Raw genomic sequence first — 18,699 nt, 5'->3', positions numbered from 1 at the left:
CGTGATCGAGCACTCTTGGAAATAGTGTCGTAGCTTCCGGGATGCCATGAAAACCGCGTATGCTATCTTTTGATAATGAGGGTACTGGGATTTGCATGGAGTTAGGACAATGGATACGTAGTATACCGGCTTCTGGAGCTGGAATTTGTGCCTGTCCTCCTCTCGCTCAACGACGAGTACTGCGCTCACCACCTGGTGTGTTGCAGAGATGTATAATAACATTGGTTCGCCAATGCTTGGCGTGGCCTGATACGTCTCCAATGTATCTATAATTTTTGATTGCTCCATGCTATATTATCTATTGTTTTGGACTATATTGGGCTTTATTTTCCACTTTTATATTATTTTTGGGACTAACCTATTAACCGGAGGCCCAGCCCAGAATTGCTGTTTTTTTGCCTATTTCAGTGTTTCGGAGAAACAGAATATCAAACGGAGTTCAAACGGAATAAAACCATCGGGAACGTGATTTTCTCACCGAACGTGATCCAGGAGACTTGGACCCTACTCCAAGGAGTCAAAGAGGAGGTCACGAGGGTGGGGGCGCCCCCCCTAAGGCGCGCCCCCTGCCTCGTGGGCCACTCGGTGCTCCACCGACGTACTCCTTCCTCCTATATATACCTACGTGCCCCCAAACGATCAGACTAGGAGCCAAAAACCTAATTCCACCGCCGCAACTTTCTGTATCCACGAGATCCCATCTTGGGGCCTATTCCGGAGCTCCGCCGGAAGAGGGCCGTCATCACGGAGGGCTTCTACATCATCATAGCCTCTCCGATGAAGTGTGAGTAGTTTACCTCAGACCTTCGGGTCCATGGTTAGTAGCTAGATGGCTTCTTCTCTCGTTTTGGATCTCAATACAAAGTTCTCCCCCTCTCTTGTGGAGATCTATTCAATGTAATCTTCTTTTTGCGGTGTGTTTGTTGAGACCGATGAATTGTGGGTTTATGATCAAGTCTATCTATGAATAATATTTGAATCTTCTCTAAATTCTTTTATGTATGATTGGTTATCTTTGCAAGTCTCTTCGAATTATCCGTTTGGTTTGGCCAACTAGATTGGTAGTTCTTGCCATGGGAGAAGTGCTTAGCTTTGGGTTCGATCTTGCGGTGTCCTTTCCCAGTGACAGAAGGGGCAGCAAGGCACGTATTGCATCGTTGCCATCGAGGATAACAAGATGGGGTTTATTTCATATTGCATGAATTTATCTCTCTACATCATGTCATCTTGCTTAAGGCGTTACTCTGTTTTTAACTTAATACTCTAGATGCATGCTGGATAGCGGTCGATGAGTGGAGTAATAGTAGTAGATGCAGAATCGTTTCGGTCTACTTGTCACGGACGTGATGCCTATATACATGATCATGCCTAGATATTCTCATAACTATGCTCAATTCTGTCAATTGCTCAACAGTAATTTGTTCACCCACCGTAGAATACTTATGCTCTTGATACAAGCCACTAGTGAAACCTATGGCCCCCGGGTCTATTCTCATCATATCAATCTCCATCACTTTAATCTTGCTTTGATTTTTTACTTTACCTTTACTTTTTACTTTGCATCTTTATACCAAAAATACCAAAAATATTATATCTATCAGATCTCACTCTCGTAAGTGACCGTGAAGGGATTGACAACCCCTAATCGCGTTGGTTGCGAGTAGCTATCGTTTTGTGCAGGTACGAGGGACTTGAGCATGGCCTCCTACTGGATTGATACATTGGTTCTCAAAAACTGAGGGAAATACTTACGCTACTCTGCTGCATCATCCCTTCCTCTTCGGGAAAACCAACGCAAGCTCAAGATGTAGCAAGAAGGATTTCTGGCGCCGTTGCCGGAGAGTCTACGCAAAAAGTCAACATACCAAGTACCCATCACAATCCCTATCTCTCGCATTACATTATTTGCCATTTGCCTCTCGTTTTCCTCTCCCCCACTTCACCCTTGCCGTTTTATTCGCCCTCTTTCTCTCTATCCTCCCTCTCTATTTGCCTCTTTTGCCCGCTTGCTTTTTGTTTGCTCGTGTGTTAGATTGCTTGTTTGTCGCGATGGCTCAAGATACTACCAAATTGTGTGACTTCACCAATACCAATAATAATGATTTCCTTAGCACTCCGATTGCTCCTCTTGCTAATATTGAATCTTGTGAAATCAATGTTGCTTTGTTGAATCTTGTTATGAAAGATCAATTCGCCGGCCTTCCTAGTGAAGATGCCGCTACTCATCTGAATAGCTTCGTTGATTTATGTGATATGCAAAAGAAAAAAGATGTCGATAATGATGTCATTAAATTGAAGCTATTTCCTTTTTCGCTTAGAGATCGTGCTAAAGCTTGGTTTTCATCTTTGCCTAAAAATAGTATTGATTCATGGAACAAGTGCAAAGATGCTTTTATCTCTAAGTATTTTCCGCTCGCTAAGATCATCTCTCTTAGAAATGATATTATGAACTCTAAACAAGTTGATCATGAACATGTTGCAAAATCTTGGGAGAGAATGAAATTAATGATACGCAATTGCCCTACTCATGGTTTGAATTTGTGGATGATCATACAAAATTTTTATGCCGGATTGAATTTTGCTTCTAGAAATCTTTTAGATTCGGCCGCGGGAGGCACTTTTATGGAAATCACTTTAGTAGATGCTACTAAACTCCTAGATAATATTATGGTTAATTATTCTCAATGGCATACCGAAAGATCTTCTAATAAAAAAGTGCATGCGATAGAAGACATCAATGTGTTGAGTGGAAAGATGGATGAACTTATGAAATTATTTGCTACTAAGAGTGTTTCTTCTGATCCTAATGATATGCCTTTGTCTACTTTGATTGAGAATAACAATGGATCTATGGATGTGAATTTTGTTGGTAGGAATAATTTTGGTAACTACGCTTATAGAGGGAATTTTAATCCTAGGCCATATCCTAGTAATCCTTCTAATAATTATGGGAATTCCTACAACAACTCTTATGGAAATTATAATAAGACGCCCTCTGAATTTGAGAATAGTGTTAAAGAGTTTATGAATTCACAAAAGAATTTTAATGCTTTGCTTGAAGAGAAATTGCTTAAGTTGATGATTTGGCTAGGAACGTTGATACAATTTCTCTTGAGATTGATTCTTTAAAGCTTAGATCTATTCCTCCTAAGCATGATATCAATGAGTCTCTCAAAGCCATGAGAATTTCCATTGATGAGTGCAAGGAAAGAACCGCTAGGATGCGTGCTTCCAAAAATGCCTTTATTAAAGCGTGTTCCTCCAATTCCTATGAAAATCAAGATGAAGATCTAAAAGTTATTGATGTGTCCCCTATTAAATCTTTGTTTTGCAATATGAATCTTGATGAAACTGAATATGATCTTCCTTTACCTAGAAGGCGTTCTAAAAATTCGGAGTATTTAGATCTTAATGATGAAATTGATGAAAGTGGGATTGAAAGAAATAAAAATCTAGATGTTGCTAAACCCACTATATTGGATTTCAAGGAATTTAATTATGAAAGTTGCTCTTTAATTGATTGTATTTCCTTGTTGCAATCCGTGCTAAATTCTCCACATGCTTATAGTCAAAATAAAGCCTTCACCGAACATATTGTTGATGCCTTGATGCAATCTTATGAAGAAAAATTTGAGTTGAAAGTTTCTATCCCTAGAAAACTCTATGATGAGTGGGAACCAACTATTAAAATTAGAATTAAAGATCATGAGTTTTATGCTTTGTGTGATTTGGGTGCTGGTGTCTCTACTATTCCCAAGACTTTGTGCGATCTACCAGATTTCCGTGATTTTGATGATTGCTCTCTAAACTTGCATCTTGAGGATTCCACTATTAAGAAAACTATGGGAAGTGTTAATGATGTTCTTATTGTTGCAAATAGGAATTATGTGAACGTAGATTTCATTGTTCTTGATATAGATTGCAATCCTTCTTGCCCTATTATTCTTGGTAGACCTTTCCTTAGAACGGTTGGTGCGATTATTGATATAAAGGAAGGGAATATTAGATTTCAATTTCCATTAAAAAAGGCATGTAACACTTTCCAAGAAAGAAAATAAAATTGCCATATGAAACTATCATGAGAGCCACTTATGGATTGCCTACCAAAGATGGCAATACCTAGATCTATCCTCGCTTTTATGCCTAGCTAGGGGCGTTAAACGATAGCGCTTGTTGGGAGGCAACCCAATTTTATTTTTATTCCTTGCTTTTTGCTCCTGTTTAGTAATAAATAAATTATTTATCCTCTGTTTTGGTTGTGTTTTTTGTGTTTAATTAGTGTTTGTGCCAAGTAGAACCGTTGGGAAGACTTGGGGAAAGTCTTGTTGAACTTGCTGTAAAAAACAGAAACTTTAGCGCTCACGAGAACTGCTGTCATTTTTATTTGAAGAGTGATATTTAGTTAATTCTTTTTGCATATGATTAATAGATAAATTACTCACGTCCAGATATTTATTTCAGAATTTTTGGGGTTCCAGATCTTGCTCTAGATACAGATTACTACAGACTGTTCTGTTTTTGACAGATTCTGTTTTTCGTGTGTTGTTTGCTTATTTTGATGAATCTATGGCTAGTAAAATAGTTTATAATCCATAGAGAAGTTGGAATACAGTAGGTTTAACACCAATATAAATAAAGAATGAGTTCATTACTGTACCTTTAAGTGGTCTTTTGTTTTCTTTCGCTAATGGAGCTCACGAGTTTTCTACTTTAAGTTTTGTGTTGTGAAGTTTTCAAGTTTTGGGTGAATTCTTTTGATGGATTATGGAACAAGGAGTGGCAAGAGCCTAAGCTTGGGGATTCCCATGGCACCCCCAAGATAGTCCAAGGACACCAAAAAGTCAAAGCTTGGGGATGCCCCCGAAGGCATCCCCTCTTTCGTCTACTTTCATCGGTAATTTACTTGGAGCTATATTTTTATTCACCAACATGATATGTGTTTTGCTTGGAGCATCTTGTATTATTTGTGTCTTTGTGTCTTAGTATGCCAGAATCATCCTTGCTGTACACACCTTTTGAGAGAGCCATACATGAATTAAAATTTGATAGAATACTCTATGTGCTTTACTTATATCTTTTGAGCTAAGTAGTTTTGCTCTATGTGCTTCACTTATATCTTTTGAGCTAAGTAATTTTGCTCTATGTGCTTCACTTATATCTTTTGAGCGTTATAATTTTGCTCTATGTGCTTCACTTAAATCTTTTAGAGCACGGTGGTGGATTTATTTTAAAGAAACTATTGATCTCTCATGCTTCACTTAAATTATTTTGAGAGTCTCTTAATAGCATGGTAATTTGCTTAATAATAATATGCTTGGTGTTCAAGATTTGTGAAACTTTCTTTTGAGTGTGTTGAATGCTAAGAAAAGATTGAAGCATGATAATTGTTTTGAGATATGGAGGTGATAATATTAAAGTCATGCTAGTTGAGTAGTTGTGAATTTAAAGAATACTTGTGTTAAAGTTTGTGATTCCCGTAGCATGCACGTATGGTGAACCATTATGTGATGAAGTCGGAGCATGATTTATTTATTGATTGTCTTCCTTATGAGTGACGGTCGGGGACGAGCGATGGTCTTTTCCTACCAATCTACCCCCCTAGGAGCATGCGCGTAATACTTTGCTTTGATAACTTCTAGATTTTTGCAATAAGTATATGAGTTCTTTATGACTAATGTTGAGTCCATGGATCATACGCACTCTCACTCTTCCATCTTTTCTAGCCTCTCTAATACCGCGCACCATTCGCCGGTATCATACACCTACCATATACCTTCCTCAAAACATCCACCATACCAACCTATTATGGCATTTCCATAGCCATTCCGAGATATATTGCCATGCAACTTTCCACCATCTAGTTCATCATGACACATTCATCATTGTCATATTGCTTAGCATGATCATGTAGTTGACATAGTATTTGCGGCAAAGCCACCGTCAATAATTTTTTCATACTTGTCACTCTTGATTCATTGCATATCCCGGTACACCGTCGGAGGCATCCATATAGAGTCATACTTTGTTTTAGAATCGAGTTGTAAATAAATAAAAGTGTGATGATCATCATTTAATAGAGCATTGTCCCAATAAAATAAAAAAATAAAAGGGAAAGGCCAAAGAAAAAAATAAAATAAATAAAAAGGGGCAATGCTACTATCCTTTTACCACACTTGTGCTTCAAAGTAGCACCATGATTTTCATAGTAGAGAGTCTCTCATGTCATCACTTTCATATACTAGTGGGAATTTTACATTATAGAACTTGGCCGGTATATTCCAATGATGGGCTTCCTCAAATTGCCCTAGGTCTTTGTGAGCAAGCAAGTTGGATGCACACCCACTTAGTTTCTTTTTGAGCTTTCATACATTTATAGCTCTAGTGCATCCGTTGCATGGCAATCCCTACTCACTCACATTGATATCTATTGATGGGCATCTCCATAGCCCGTTGATACGCCTAGTTGATGTGAGACTATCTTCCCCTCCTTTTTGTCTTCTCCACAACCACCATTCTATTCCACCTATAGTCCTATATCCATGGCTCACGCTCATGTATTGCGTGAAGATTGAAAAAGTTTTGAAAAAGTTAGAGTATGACACAATTGTTTGGCTTGTCACCGGGGTTGTGCATGATTTAAATACTTTGTGTGGTGAAGATGGAGCATAGCCAGACTATATGATTTTGTAGGGATAACTTTCTTTCGCCATGTTATTTTGAGAAGACATAATTGCTTTGTTAGTATGCTTGAAGTATTATTATTTTTATGTCAATATAAAATTTTGTCTTGAATCTTTCTAATCTGAATATTCATACCACAATTAAGAAGATTTGCATCGAAATTATGCCAAGTAGCACTCCGCATCAAAAATTCTCTTTTTATCATTTACCTACTCGAGGACGAGCAGGAATTAAGCTTGGGGATGCCTGCTTGGGGATGCCTGATACGTCTCCAACGTATCTATAATTTTTGATTGCTCCATGCTATATTATCTACTGTTTTGGACTATATTGGGCTTTATTTTCCACTTTTATATTATTTTTGGGACTAACCTATTAACCGAAGGCCCGGCCCAGAATTGCTGTTTTTGCCTATTTCAGTGTTTCGGAGAAACAGAATATCAAACGGAGTCCAAACGGAATAAAACCTTCGGGAACGTGATTTTCTCACCGAACGTGATCCAGGAGACTTGGACCCTACTCCAAGGAGTCAAAGAAGAGGTCACAAGGGTGGGGGGCGCCCCCCTAGGGCGTGCCCCCTGCCTCATGGGCCCCTCGGTGCTCCACCGATGTACTCCTTCCTCCTATATATACCTACGTACCCCCAAACGATCAGAACAGGAGCCAAAAACCTAATTCCACCGCCGCAACTTTCTGTATCCATGAGATCCCATCTTGGGGCCTGTTCCAGAGCTCCGCCGGAAGAGGGCCGTCATCACGGAGGGCTTCTACATCATCATAGCCTCTCTGATGAAGTGTGAGTAGTTTACCTCAGACCTTTGGGTCCATAGTTAGTAGCTAGATGGCTTCTTCTCTCTTTTTGGATCTCAATACAAAGTTCTCCCCCTCTCTTGTGGAGATCTATTCAATGTAATCTTCTTTTTGCGGTGTGTTTGTTGAGACCGATGAATTGTGGGTTTATGATCAAGTCTATCTATGAATAATATTTGAATCTTCTCTGAATTCTTTTATGTATGATTGGTTATCTTTGCAAGTCTCTTCGAATTATCCGTTTGGTTTGGCGAACTAGATTGGTAGTTCTTGCCATGGGAGAAGTGCTTAGCTTTGGGTTCGATCTTGCGGTGTCCTTTCCCAGTGACAGAAGGGGCAGCAAGGCACGTATTGCATGGTTGCCATCGAGGATAACAAGATGGGGTTTATTTCATATTGCATGAATTTATCTCTCTACATCATGTCATCTTGCTTAAGGCATTACTCTGTTTTTAACTTAATACTCTAGATGCATGTTGGATAGCGGTCGATGAGTGGAGTAATAGTAGTAGATGCAGAATCGTTTCGGTCTACTTGTCATGGACGTGATGCCTATATACATGATCATGCCTAGATATTCTCATAACTATGCTCAATTCTGTTAATTGCTCAACAGTAATTTGTTCACCCACCGTAGAATACTTATGCTCTTGAGAGAAGCCACTAGTGAAACCTATGGCCCCCGGGTCTATTCTCATCATATCAATCTCCATCACTTTAATCTTGCTTTGCTTTTTTACTTTGCCTTTACTTTGCATCTTTATACCAAAAATACCAAAAATGTTATATCTATCAGATCTTACTCTCGTAAGTGACCGTGAAGGGATTGACAACCCCTAATCGCGTTGGTTGCGAGTAGCTATCATTTTGTGCAGGTATGAGGGACTTGAGCGTGGCCTCCTACTGGATTGATACCTTGGTTCTCAAAAACTGAGGGAAATACTTACGCTACTCTGCTGCATCATCCCTTTCTCTTCGGGGAAAACCAACACAAGCTCAAGACGTAGCATGGCCAGGATTGGGTTGCTCGCTAAAAGAGCCTTTATTTCTTCCAATATGTCCGTCGCCGCATCCGTCCACTCGAAGTGGTCGATGCGTCGGAGAAGTCGATAAAGTGGCAATGCTTTTTCTCCTAGTCTGGAGATAAAGCGGCTTAAAGGTGCCATGCATCCGACTAGTTTTTGGACCTGTTTAAGGTCTGTTGGTGCAGCCAATTGTGATAAAGCTCGGATTTTGGCTGGATTTGCCTCAATTCCTCTACTGGAAATAATGAAGCCTAGCAGTTTTCCAGAGGGGACGCCGAAAACACATTTTTTCGGATTGAGCTTAATGTCATATGTCCGAAGATTGTCGAATGTGCGGTGTAGGTCGTCTATTAATGACTCAACGTGCTTGGTCTTGATGACGATGTCGTCCACATATGCTTCACCTGTCTTGCCGATTTGCTTCTCCAGACATGTTTGAATCATGCGTTCATAGGTGGCACCGGCGTTTTTAAGCCCAAAGGGCATAGTGTTGAAGCAGAAAGGCCCATATGGGGTAATAAATGTCGTTACGGCTTGGTCGGATTCCTTCATTTTAATTTGATGGTATCCAGAATATGCGTTGAGGAAACACAGTGAGTCGTGTCCTGCCGTGGCATCAATAATTTGATCAATGTGGGGGAGGGGGAAGGGATCCTTAGGGAAAGCTTTGTTGAGGTCTTTGAAATCGACGCACAGGCGCCAGGATTTATCCTTCTTTGGCACCATCACCAGGTTTGCTAGCCAGTTCGGGTGTTTTATTTCTCTGATGAATCCGACCTCAATTAACTTGGCTAGCTCCTCCCCATAGCTTGTCGTTTGGGTTCGGAAAAGCACCACAGTGTTTGCTTGACCGACTTATATCCCTTCAACATATTGAGGCTATGCTCGGCCAACCTGCGTGGGATTCCTGACATATCAGAAGGGTGCCAGGCGAATATGTCCCAGTTCTCGCGTAGGAACGCTCGTAGTGCTTCATCTACCATTGGGTCCAGCTGTACCCCGATGGAGGCTGTCTTCTTTGGGTCCGTCGGGTGGACTTGAAATTTGACTATTTCGTCTGTTGGTTTGAAGGAGGTGGATTTGGAGCGCTTATCAAGGATTATGTCGTCCCTATCCACCGTCGAGCACAACGCATTTAATTCTTCGACTGTGAGGGCCTCAGATAGTGCCTCGAGGGCCAGGGATGCTGTTTTGTTTTTGGCGCGGAGGGCTATATCTGGGTCACTAGCGAGAGTGATAATACCATTGGGCCCGGGCATCTTGAGCTTCATATACCCGTAATGAGGTATGGCTTGAAAGCGTGTGAATGCATCTCGCCCCAACAGGGCGTGGTATCCACTGTTGAACGGGGCCAGTTGGAAGGTTATCTCTTTGGACAGATAGTTCTTCTGCGTGCCGAATACCACGTCAAGTGTAATATTTCTCGTGCATCGTGCCTCCCGACTGGGAATGTTTCCTCGGAAGGTCGTGCTACTTTGCTCGATACGGCTCGTGTCTATTTCCATTTTATTGAGTGTATCCTCGTAGATGAGGTTTAATCTGCTGCCGCCGTCCATGAGCACTTTGGTGAGACGAAAACCGTCCATAATTGGATTGAGGACCAAGGCGGCTGGTGCCCGGGCTGTCCGGAATTTTGGTTCATCACTGGTGTTGAAAGTTATGGATGTGTCGTTCCAGGGGTTTATTGCTGTGACTTGGCAGACTTCGGTGAGGTCAAGCAGGGCTCTTTTGCGCCAATTGTTTGAAGAGAAAGTCTCAAAGACCGTCAATACCCTGAGGTCGTCGTCTTCCGGTGGGGTTGCTCTGAGGTATTTTTGGTGAGGATATCCTCGCCACTCTTGGACACTTGCCGGAGTATCCAACATGCTCTAAGGATGTGGGTAGGTATGGTATCTGGTGTTGTGTGTATTTTGCATGGCCTATCGAGCCATCCCTCCAGAATGGTTTTGCGCCCCGTAATGGGTTTAGATTTCTTTACTACCGTGTTGGACGCCCGTGAGGGTGCATCCTTTTTGCCCGGATGAAGGGTTGAGTGAAAACTGGTGGTTCCCAGTGAGCTGCCTGAGTTTTCCAGGCGCTTTCCATTGTGCAGTATTTCTATACTATGGTTGCCAAGTCTGCGAAGTGTAACACGTGACGGTGGTTGATAGCGTTGAGGATCCCTTCATTCGTACAATTACTGCGGAATATTGAGATCGCGTCTTCATCGCGGCAATCTTTAATCTTGTCTTTGACAAGGAGGAATCTGGCCCAAAAGTGATGGACTGTTTCCTGAGACTGCTGCCGTAGATATGTGAGATCTCATATATATGGGTGGGTGGGTGGATTTAAATCCGAACCCTAACCCAATTTGGGATCCGGAGTTTGAGAAATTTCCGAGCTTGATAGTTCGGGCTTCGGGAGATCGACCGATTTTTCAGGTCTACCGTCTGATTCCGGGTTCGGAGAACAAGGCAAGCCGTTCTGCGGACAGGTATCCAGCTCTTCGAGCTTGGAGATCCGAACATAGTTCGTCCTCAGTATAGAGGGAGAGTTGTTGTTTTGCTCCTCTACTACCGCTATCTGATGGGTGATCGGTGGAGATTTGATTTCTCTCTGATCGAGTTTAAGCCCAATCCAATCGTGGTCTGTAGCGACCCCCAAGGCGGCGATGCGATCCAGGAGTTCGTTCAAGGACGACAATTCCGTTGGATCCATCCGTTTGGAGTATTCAAAGTCAATTTGGAGGCGATTTTTGATGACCCAAGAAGTCATCGTCGGCTCACCGGCCGAACGGGCGGTCATGATGAAGCCACCCAGCCGGAGGGTTTGGCCCGAGGCCAGAGCTCCTTCGGCGATGATATTGTCCTTGATCACAAGGCGATCCATCAACCCTGACTACGACGTCACAGTGTAACTCTCAATGAAAGCACCAATGTCGGTGTCAAAACCGACGGATCTCGGGTAGGGGGTCCCGAACTGTGCGTCTAAGGTTGATGGTAACAGGAGACAGGGGACACGATGTTTACCCAGGTTCAGGCCCTCACTATGGAGGTAATACCCTACTTCCTGCTTGATTGATATTGATGAATATGCGTATTACAAGAGTTGATGTACCTCGAGATCATAATGGCTAAAACCCTAAAAGTCTATCCTATGTGATTATGATCGTCCCTACGGACTAAACCCTCTGGTTTATATAGAGACATTGGAGGGTACTAGGGTTATACAAAGTCGGTTACATAGAAAGTAAATAGTACATCCAGCCGCCTAGCTTGCCTTCCACGCAAAGGAGAGTCCCACCCGGACACGGAGAAAGTCTTCTATCTTGTATCCTCATGGCCCAATAGTACGGCCCATGTCCAACAGGCCAAACGCCTAAGGACCCCTTAGTCCAGGACTCCCTCAGCCGCATCGAGCAAAGTAGCACGACCTTCCGAGGAATCATTCCCAGTCGGGAGGCGCAATGCGTGGGAAAAATCATGCTCGACATGGTATTCGGCACGCCGGAGAATTATCGGTCCGAAGAGATAACCTTCCAAGTGGCCCCTTTCAACAGTGGATATCACGCCCTATTGGGGCGAGATGCATTTACATGCTTCCAAGCTATACCTCATTACGGGTAGATGAAGCTCAAGATTCCCGAGCCCAATGGTATTATCACTCTTGCCAGTGATCCGGACATAGCACTCCACGCCAAAAACAAAACCGCATCCCTGGCCCTCGAGGCACTGTCTGAAGCCCTCGCGGCCGAAGAGTTAACCGCGTTGCGCTCCACGGTGGATAAGGACGACGTAATCCTGGACAAGCTACCAAAATCCACCTCCTTTAAACCAGCAGACGAAATAGTCAAATTTCAAGTACACCCGACGGACCCCAAGAAGACAGCATACTCCAGATACCATCAAATCAACATGAAGGAGTCCGACCAAGCCACAACGACATTCATTACCCCATACGGGTCATTTTGCTTCAACACTATGCCCTTTGGACTTAAAAACGCTGGTGCCACCTACCAATGCATGATTCAAACATGCCTGGAGAAACAGATCGGCAAGACAGTTGAAGCATATGTGGACTATGTCGTCATCAAAACTAGGCATGTCGAGTCATTGATAGATGATCTGCGTCTCACATTCAACAACCTCCATACATATGACATCAAGCTCAAGCCAGGAAAGTGTGTTTTCAGCGTTCCCGCCGGAAAACTGATGGGCTTCATCGTCTCCAATAGGGGAATTGAGGCAAATCCAGCCAAAATCCGAGCTTTGTCTCAATTGGCTACACCAACAGACCTTAAACAGGTCCAAAAACTAGCCGGATGTGTGGCAGCTTTAAGCCGCTTTATCTCCAGACTAGGAGAAAAAACATTGCCGCTTTATCGCCTCTCCGACGCACCGACCACTTCATGTGGACGGATGCGGCAATGGCCGGACTGGAAGAGATAAAGGCTCTTTTAGCGAGCAACCCAATCCTGGCCGCGCCGAACGTCGGCGAACCCATGTTATTATACATCTTAGCAACACACTAGGTGGTGAGCGCGATGCTCGTCGTCGAGCGCGAGCAGGACGGACACAAATTCCCACTTCAGAAACCGGTATACTACGTATCCACTATCCTCACACCATGCAAATCCCGGTACCCTCATTACCAAAAGATAGCACACACGGTCTTCATGGCATCTCGAAAGCTACGACACTACTTTCAAGAGTGCTCAATCATGGTTTCTTTCGAAGTACCACTCAATGACATAATAAACAACCACGATGCTACGGGCCGGATTGCAAAGTGGGCCATTGAGCTCCTTCCATTCGACATAACATACAAGCCGCACCGGGCCATTAAATCCCAAGTACTGGCTGACTTCATCACCGAATGGACAGAGGCCGAACTCCCTAAAGAGTACGACACATATTCCAACTGGGTCATGCACTTCTATGGCTCCAAAATGCTGGCGGGCTTAGGAGCGGGCGTTGTCTTAACGTCCCCAACTGGAGACATAGTTCAGTACGTACTCCAAATATTATACACAGACTCCAACAATGCAGCCCAATACGAGGCCTTATTACATGGTCTTCGGATGGCTGTCTCCATGGGCATACAACGCCTGGAAGTGCGCGAGGATTCAAACCTCGCAATATCCCAAATAAATGGAGATTTCAACGCCAAAGATCCGAAGATGGCGGCCTATCGTAATGCCATTCTCAAAATGTCGGCTCGGTTCGAGGGGCTCGAGTTTCATCATGTGGCTCGAGAAAGTAATCAAGCGACGGATGTCCTTGCTTGTATCAGCGCCAAGCATGACCTCGTTCCACCTAACATATTCCTGGAAAGGCTCTGCAAGCCATCTGTGGTGTGGCAGGGGGAGAGCGGCAACACCAGTCCAGACCCGATTAGACCCCCAGATTCCGAACACAATACTGATATCATCGGGGGTTCAACCATCGAAATTACACCATCGGCCCATCTTATCATGGCAGTAATTGCCCCATGGACCGAACCCTTCTTGGCCTACCTTAATAGGCAAGAGCTCCCTAAGGATCAGAATGAGGCTTGTTGCATTGTCCGACGCTCGAAATCCTACATGGTCCATGACGGAGAGCTCTACAAGAAAAGCGTTACCGGAGTACTTCAAAGATGTATCTCCGAAAAAGAGGGATGGCAGCTCTTGGCCGAAATTCACGCTGGTCTTGGTGGTCACCACGCCGCGGCTCTGGCCGTTGTAAGTAAGGCCTTCCGTACAGGTTTCTATTGGCCGACGGCCCGAGCAGATGCACAGGACCTTGTCCAACATTGTGTCGGATGCCAGGTTTTCGCCAACCAAAGCCATATGCCTCCCACCGCTCTACAAACAATCCCCATTACCTGGCCTTTTGCGGTCTGGGGGCTTGATATGGTTGGACCCCTTAAAAGATGAATCCATAAGAAAAAATATCTGCTGGTCATGGTAGATAAATTCACCAAATGGATAGAGGCCAAACCAGTTAAAATGGCCAAAGCCGGACCAGTGATAAACTTTATATCCGGAGTTGTGCACCGTTATGGAGTCCCACATAGCATCATCACCGATAACGACTCCAACTTTACAGACGATGAAGTGAAAGCCTGGTGTGCTAACCTGGGCATTAAGCTCGATTACGCCTTCGTCTATCATCCACAAACAAACGGTCAAGTCGAACGAGCTAATGGTCTTATTATGAGTGGCATTAAGCCTAGACTAGTGCGGTCTTTGGAAGAATCAGACAAGCACTGGGTTGAGGAGCTCGACTCCGTACTCTGGGGGCCGTAGACTACGCCCAATCGCACTACTGGATATACACCCTTCTACATGGTGTACGGCGCAGAGGCTGTGTTGCCCTGTGATATTATTCATGACTCACCTGAGTGCACATGTATGAAGAGAGAGAGGCCGAGCTTGATCGTCATGATGGCTTAGATGCCCTGGAGGAGGAGCACGATGTCGCAAAAGCCCGTTCCGCATTTTATCAACAGCAGGCTCACAGATATCAAAGCAGAGAAGTGCGGGCCAAGACTTATAATGTTGGTGAACTTGTTCTACGCTTGCCAGAAAATAAAAAGGACAAACTCAAGCCCAAGTGGGAGGGTCCCTTCATCATAGATGAGGTTCTCACTGGAGGAGCATGCCGCCTGCGTGATGCATCTGACAATCACCTAGAGCCGAACCCATGGAATGCCGCAAGACTCCGAAGATTCTACGCCTAGAGCCATACTCTTTGTTCATCTTCTTCTCCCTTTATTTTCATTTTTTACCCTCTTTAATTTTTCTCTAGCTCTTCAGCTCTTATGCGGCCAAACAACACACCTACGATGTTCCCATACTTAAATGTATACACTCATAATACCTGGGGGCTTCTTTTACAGAAGCTTATTATTATTTTCCGAGCGTCAAGCTCAACACATATGTGTCCTCTTTCGCATATGTACCTTTTCTTCGCCATTATATACATTGTTATGACTTAAGTTTTTGCCAAGATGGGTTTCCTAGCTCCTGTGCTTATGCCCTAGTTCCTTTTTGTTCGGCTAGGGCATAAAGGGAGCACCTCTGCGATTGTTACAGCCGGGTCATCCGGACTTGTACCTCTGACTGGGTGAAGCCGAAAGCTAGCATTCTTAAGGGAATATTCGGTCAGTGAACTACAGACGTTTTACCTTCATTACACCATGAACCCCCAGATGTTACGTATACTGCGATTTTTCAATCACAGTTCAGACATGCATACTAATGCATATCTGCCCAGGGAAACGAACCCTTAATGGAACTATTCTTGATGGAAGATGTTTCTTACAATCAACATGTAATATAACATAGCTAGCCAGATACCACTTGTCTATTCAAGCAACTATGACCCCTACGCCTGGTTTCCACACATGCCCCGATTTATATTACTGAGCGGGTATTCGGAAACACTTCGAGCCTTTGGGTCCAGAGGTCGAAGCGAAAAGGTCTGCCATGACAATCGTTTCACAATCCGGCTAGGGACAAAATTTTCAATTGAAGTACATAGTCATTTGGACTCAAAAACTTGTTCCTCTATGCCATCTAACAGGTTATCTAGCTTACAATCCTATTGGGAATAGTTGGCGGCTATCTTTACCTGGTCATACACCTGGCTGACTGGAATTTCTTTTCCATCTAACCCCCAAGGTCCGACCCGGGCCATATGATTAGGATAAAGCTTGGTGTACCATGTTTTTACCATGGCCCAGGCCTCTCGCGCACCTTCTCGGCAGGTCGATATCTTCCATAATCGGAAGCGCCGCCAAGCTCCCCGGAATAGCTTCACAAGCTCCTCAATACTTCCTGGAGGAGAGGCGGATGGCCACAAAGTTTTGGCAATACTCCGCATTGCTTGCTGAGCTCGCTCATGCAGTTGGGACAGCTCTTGCAGAAGGTCGCCTTGAGAGCCGGACATTTCCTCTTCGGGATGGCCGGTCAGCATACCTGCAGACATAAATCTGTTAGATCATTTCTTCGCTGAATTCATAAAGGTAAAGTTAAACACATACTGAATATGCCACCTTGTAGCCTCCTATTCTCCTTGACAACGTCAGCTAGCTGGGCTCGCACATCTTTTAGTTCTTCGCCCAACACTGTATTGGAATCTTGCAGCTTGTTCTTTTCATCCCTGACCCGCGTCAGCACACGTTCGCCTGCCCCATGTTGCCTTTTGGCCTCCTGTTCACCAGCCTAGGCGATTTTCAGTTTTCCCTCAGCTGATCTACTGATCCTGTCAGCGGAAACACAACAATATTAATATCACCGGTATATGATTATGTTTCCTCGATGGAGGGGAACATTATGAGGCGATGCCTTCTTGGATTTCTTCAGTTCGGCGGTGGCAGCAAGTAGCTGGGTCCGACACTTTTCCAGCTCTTGAGTCAACAGGTTGTTCTTCTTTGTAAGCACCTGGTTGTACAATGATCCTTTAATCAGTTGTATCAACTGCTTCAAGTCTCGGGGGCTACTGGTATATAATTATTAGATTTATACAAATATGTACTTACCCGCATATCTTTCAAATGCTGGTCTGTGGCTTTGGTAAGCCCATCTCGAGCAGCTCGGATGTATGCATCAGTCGAGCTGAAGGCGTTGAATGCCTCTTTTGTAAAGCCGGGGTTGCGAAGAGCGTCCCGCTGATGCCGATGATACATGGCACTTTCCACTTCAGAGTTTGTGACGGATACATCATCCGAATCCTCTGCCGAAGGACAATCCAGCGTCACTCTCATATCAGCCCTTGCCTTTAAGGCAGGGTCTGGAACCTGACTTGTGGAGGCATGGCCGACAGGATCCCTGGACATAGTCCGGTGAATGCTTTTCCTGATAAGACACAGCGGATAATGTCACCATTTTGATGTGACTGCCAGGAGGCATGAGTAAAAAAATCATACCTCTTTGATGAAGGTTCTGCCGCATTGTCGTTCGCCTTCCTCTTCGGAGACTTGCTCGACGCGAGTGCCGCTCTCCTAGGAGATGCCTCTGATGCACGTTGAGGCGTCGAGCACCTCCCCTTTGGAGCACGAGATAGTGCGATGAGTGAGGCATAATGAGGAAACTCTTTCGAAGAAGGTTTCCCTTGATTACTTACATGTGAGGCAGGAAGGAGGCCGGGATAGTCGGCCACGATTGGCACTACTGTGCCATCATAGCTCGCCTGGTAGAATACTCCCTGCTCGAGCTCTACAAATATGTCCGGATCTTCTTCGTATCTGGGGTCAAGGTCCCGGTTACGGTTCTCCGACTGAGGAGCGGGGCTATAGATCCCTGCTATAACCTTCCGCCATTGCTGTTACAAATGGAAGGGTTAATGCCAATTAAGCATGACTCAGGGAGAGGACTGAGTAGAGTAATGGGATTAAAACTCACCCAGCTAGGAGGATTGTACATAGAGAATCCTTGCCGAAGCGTAAGACAAGTGAACTCCTCTTTCTCCCCTTTATACAGATCGGCTAGTATAGCGGCCAGGGCGGAAAGGGAATCCGGACCCTTTCACCCACAGTGTGAGGCGTCATCTTCCCCATTGTAGTGCCACATGGGAAGCCCCTGAATTGGAGCGGCTCAACACCTCGCACAATGGAAATGGCCATTACATCAATTATTTATAATCCGGACTGTGCAAGTGTCCTTATCTTGCCCATTAATTGTTGGACTTCCGTATTATCTTCCTCCTTGAGGCTCCGAGGGCGCTAGCTGTGGTGTTTCTTCAATGGAGCACTGGTAAATACGGGAAGGCCCATTCGGACTGGGTCAGGGAGAGCGACGTCCTTAATATAGAACCATTCTGAGGGCCACTCTTCAGACGCCTTCTTTGGCGTGCCGGATAAGTATCCGGTCTCGGCTATGCGCCATATTTCAGCGCCGCCCACCTCAAATATAGATCCCTTTTGGGAGCGAGGGACGAGGTAGAATAGTTTCCTCCATAGCTCGAAATGGGCCTCGTAGCCCAGGAATAGCTCGCAAAGGGCAACATAGCCTGCGGCATGCAGAATGGAACCGGGCGTGAGATTATGCAGTTGGAGACCATAGTACTCCAGAAGACCTCGGGGAAGGGGTGGATTGGAAACCCGATGCCTCTCAACAAGTTGGATATGAAGCACACCCGTTCCCCCTTGGTTGGATTGGGGAAATTTTCCGCCAGAACTTCGCCTGTGAAGGAGGTCAATCCTACTTGAACAGGGACCA

The sequence above is a fragment of the Triticum dicoccoides genome, chromosome 2A (assembly GCF_002162155.2).
Source record: "Triticum dicoccoides isolate Atlit2015 ecotype Zavitan chromosome 2A, WEW_v2.0, whole genome shotgun sequence".
Taxonomy (NCBI): domain Eukaryota; kingdom Viridiplantae; phylum Streptophyta; class Magnoliopsida; order Poales; family Poaceae; genus Triticum; species Triticum dicoccoides.
This window is presented reverse-complemented; position numbering follows the sequence as displayed.